This window comes from Colobus angolensis, unplaced genomic scaffold, assembly GCF_000951035.1.
Source record: "Colobus angolensis palliatus isolate OR3802 unplaced genomic scaffold, Cang.pa_1.0 Scaffold243, whole genome shotgun sequence".
In the NCBI taxonomy this organism is placed as follows: Eukaryota; Metazoa; Chordata; class Mammalia; order Primates; family Cercopithecidae; genus Colobus; species Colobus angolensis.
In genome coordinates this window covers 2,981,454-2,986,328 of record NW_012115633.1, presented here as the reverse complement: position 1 = coordinate 2,986,328, position 4,875 = coordinate 2,981,454, and positions in this window count along the sequence as shown.

Here is a 4,875-nt window from a genome sequence, read left to right as displayed (position 1 = left end):
ACGTGCTACCACGCCCAGCTAATTTTTGTATTTTTAGTAGAGACAGGGTTTCACCATGTTAGCCAGGCTCGTCTCAAACTCCTGACCTCAACTGATCCACCTGCCTCAGCCTCCCAAAGTGTTGGGATTACAGGCGTGAGCCACTGTGCCCAGCTGTTTTGCTCATTTTGAAATTTAGGTTATTTGTCATTTTTTTTTTTTTTAATTGAGATAGAGTCTTGCTCTACTGCCCAGGCTGGAGTTCAGTGGCACGATCTTGGCTCCCTGCAAACTCCACCTTCTGGGTTCAAGCAGTTCTCCTGCCTTAGCCTCCTGAGTAGCTGGGGCTACAGGCATGTGCCACCATGTCTGGCTAATTTTTATATTTTTAGTAGAGACAGGGTTTTGCCATATTGTCCAGTCTGGTCTCGAACTCCTGACCTCAGGTGATCCACCTGCCATGGCCTCTCAAAGTGCTGGGATTACACGCATGAGTCTCCGTGCCTGGCCCATTTTTTGTTGACTTGTAAGAGTTTTTATATATGTATTCTGGATACTAGATCTTATCAAATATATAGCTTTTGAATATTTTTCCCATTCTTTGGATTGTCTCTTTACTTTCTTAATATTATCCTTTGATGGAAAAAAAGTTTTTAATTCTGATGCAGCCCAATTTTTCTCTCTCTATATATATTTTTTGGTGACTTGTACTTTTGAGATTTTATCTAAGAAGCTAGTCCAAGGTTACTATAGAGGGTTCTCCAGAGAAACAGAACCAATAGATCAATTGATAGAGATTTATTATGAGGACCTGGCTTACATGATTATGGAGGTGGAGAAGTATCACCATGTGCTGTCTGTAAGCTGGAGATGCAGGAAAGTCTGAGTTCGAAGACCTGAGAACTGGGAGAGCTGATGGTGTAAGTCTTAGTCCAAGAGCAGGTGAAGACTGATGTCCCAGCTGAAACATCAGGCAGAAGGGACAAGTTTTCCCATCCTCCACTTTTTGTGCTGTTCAGGCCCAATTTTATTTTTCAAGACTGTTTTGGCTATTCTGGGTTCCTTGCATTTTTGTATTTATGCCAAAAAAAAAAGGCTGTTGAAGTTTTGGTAGAGATTGCAATGAAGCTGTAGATCGCTTTGGGGAGTATTGCCATTTTAATATTACATCTTCCAGCACATGAACATGAGATATCTTTTCATTTACTTATATCTTCTTTAGTTTCTTTTAACAATATTTTGTGGTTTTCAGCATGTAAGTTTGCACTTCCATTTTAGTTTATCCCTACATATGTTACTCTTTTTGATGCTATTGTACATGGAACTGTTTTCCTAATTTGAGTTTTGGATTATTGCTACAACTGATTTTTGTATATTGGTCTGGTATCCTGCAATTTTGCTGAAATAGTTTATTAACTCTAATAGCTTTTCTGCATAAACTATTTAGGCTTTTCTATATCATTTGCAAATAGTTTTTCTCCGTTTCCAATCTAAATACTTTTGATTTATTTTTCTTGTCTAATCGCTGTTCCATTATCTTTTTCCCCCAACTTTACAATTGGTTTATTGGGATATTAAATGCATTTTTGAGTTATGATGGGTTGAGCAGTACATAACACCACTGAAAATCCAGGAGTAGCTGTATAAGGCAAAAAGGGTGTAACTAATGAAAGGATACAAAGTGACTTGAGAGAAACCAGTAGATGTTTACAATTGATGGGGAACCGTGGAAGAAAGACACTGATACATAACAATAGTGAAATTGTACTGAGAACTCTCAAGGATTTGACATGGAAACATACAGGAAGGAAGAAAGGGAAGGAGGGAAGAAAGTAAAGGAAGGAAGAGGGGAGGAGTAAGGAAGGGAGGAAGAGGAAGACGCTTGGTGGTACTAAAACCAGAAACTTAATCGGTTTCACAAATTTAAACATTTGAAATAGGAGATAAAAAGAGAAATTTTGGCATATTTCAACTATAGTGTGGACTTGAATGTCAAATAGAAGAAATATTTCCAGACAGAGCAAAAACACAAAGATATTTTCATCATGACTAGAAATATGAGTCCTGAAGGAGAGTTCTTGAAGAACTAAATGTGAAACATACAATTATCAATATCAACAAAAACAAAAGCCACATGACAATCTCAATCGACAAAAAAAGTGCATTTGAAAAAATACAACACACTTCATAACACAAACACTTAAAAAACTGTAAACAGAGGGGAGCTTCCTTAACCTGATGAAGAACAGCTACACACACACAAAAGAAAACCCACAAAAAACCAATGTTTAATGGCAAAATACTGATTGCCTTCCCTCCCTTCACATCATGAATAAGAAAGACAAAGATGTCCACTTTTGCCACTTCTATTCAAGATTGTACCAGAGTTTCTAGCCAGGGAAATTAGGCAATAAAAGGCATCTAGATTAGAAAGGAAGAAGAAAAACAAGCTCTATTCCTTGCAGACATTATCCAACATATAGAATATCTTAAGAAAACCATTAAAACAACTATTAGAACAAAGAAATGCGTCCAGCAAGGTTTCAGGATACAAGATCAATATACAAATATCAATTAAATTTCCACACAATAACAATGAATAGTCTGAAAATGAAATTTAACAATTCCATTTACAATAGCATCAAAAAGAATAATATACTTGCAATAAGCCTGACCAAAAAATACAAAACATATACCCTGAAAACTACAAAATACTGTCGAAATTATAGATGGCATAAATAAATGGAAAGACAAAAAACGTTCATGGATGGAAAGACTTCATATTGCTGGGATGGTAATAATTCCCAAAGTGTTCTACACATTCAGATAGTGACAGGAGGCAGCCAAATGCCCAGGCAGATAGGTGCGAGTCCCCGGTTAAACCCTACCTCCAAGCTGAAGGCAGTTTAAAGCCTGAAAGCCAAGCTACAAGTTAAATCTTCGGACTGGATTGAGAACCTGTCTTCCCATTTGGCATGCTTTCTCCTCTGATTGATCCCCACCCTTCACCACCTGTTTTACATATACCTAATCTTTCCTAATTGATTTTCTACAATGTCATGTCCACCTTTGAGTGGTGTCTTTGCTTTAACCTTTTTTGCATACTCACAAACCAATCAGCAAACACTCCCCATTCTGAATTCATAAAAAGCCTGAGGCCCAGCCACGCTGAGAGAAAAAAACCACCTGACTGCGGAGGTGGGGGACCCCCTTCCCCACCCTTCTGCACCCCCTCTCCGCCGAGAGCTATTCCATTGCTCAATAAAATTCTCTGCCTATCCTTACCCTTCAACTGTCAGTGTATTCTCATTCTTCTTGGACATAGGACAAGAACTCAGGAACCACCAAGATGTAACACAGGTGAGCTGGGGCACCACCAGTGGCAGTCCCAGGGCTGAGCAAGGCCCAGGGTTGCAGGGGCATTGCTGGCTAGAGGTCCCGACTGACAAAGTAACTGAGAAAATTCCTGTGTCAGTTCCACATACTTCCCATCAAAAGCCTAGTTGGCAAGTTCACAGAAATTGGTAAGCTGATTGTAAAATTCATACAGGAAATATCAAGGACCCAGAATAACTAAAACAATCTTCAAAGAAATAAACAGAATTAGAAGACTCTTCCCTATGTTAAAGCATCCTGCAAGATACAATAATCATGACCATATGGTACTGGGATACAGACATAGAGATATAGATGAGGGGAATAAACAGAGCCCAGAAGTAAGCCATTACATTTACAGTCCACTGATTTTCAGACTGTGCTGAGAAAACTCATTGTGGGTAGGAATCCTTTTTTCCTTTTTTTTTTTTTTTTTTGAGATGTAGTCTCACTCTGTTGCCCAGGATGGAGTGCAGTGGTGTGATCGCAGCTCACTGCAACCTCTGCCTCCAAGTTCAAGTGATTTTCCTGCCTCAGCCTCCTGAGTAGCTGGGATTACAGGCGGGCACCACCACACCCGGCTAATTTTTGTACTTTTAGTAGAGATGGGGTTTCACCATGTTGACCAGGCTGGTCTCAAACTCCTGACCTCTCAGGTGATCTGCCCGCCTTGGCCTCCCAAAGTGCTGGGATTACAGGCATGAGCCACCGTGGCCAGCCAGGAATCCTCTTCTTATCAAATGGTGCTTGCACAATGGGATACCCTCATACAAAAGAATAATGTTGGATACCTTCCTCAGACCACACACAAAAATTAACTCCAAGATGACTATGGATCTAAATTTAAGAGCTAAAAAGATAAAATCTGGCCGGGCGCAGTGGCTCACTCCTGTAATCCCAGCACTTTGAGAGGCTGAGGCAGGCATATTACCTGAGGTCAGGAGTTCCAGACCAGGCCTGGCCAACATGGCGAAACCCCGTCTCTATTAAAAAAAAATACAAACATTAGTTGGGCGTGGTGGCACGTGCCTGTAATCTCATCTACTCGGAAGTCTGAGGCAGGAGAATTGCTTAAATCTGGGAGGCAGAGGCTTCAGTGAGCTGAGATTGTGCCATTGCACTCCAGCCTGGGCAACAGAGTGAAACTCTGTTTCAAAAGAAAAATAAATAAATAAATAAATAATCTTAAAAAATAAAAAATAATAAAACAAAAAAAGATAAAATCTTAGAAGAAAATATCACTGCAGGTGAGATGAAGGTTTTTAAGATGTGGCATCAAAACCACCAGTGACAAAAGAAAATACAATAATTGTACTTTATAAAAAGCAAAACCTGTTGTGTTTCAAATGTGAAAAGACAACCACAAAATGGGAGAAATATTTGCAATCATATACCTGATAGGAAACTTGTATTTAGATTACAAAAAGAAATCTTACTACTCAATAAAAAGAAGAAAAATAATCCAATTTTTAAATAGGCAAAGGATTGCAGTAGATATTTCTCCAAAGAAGATACACAAAT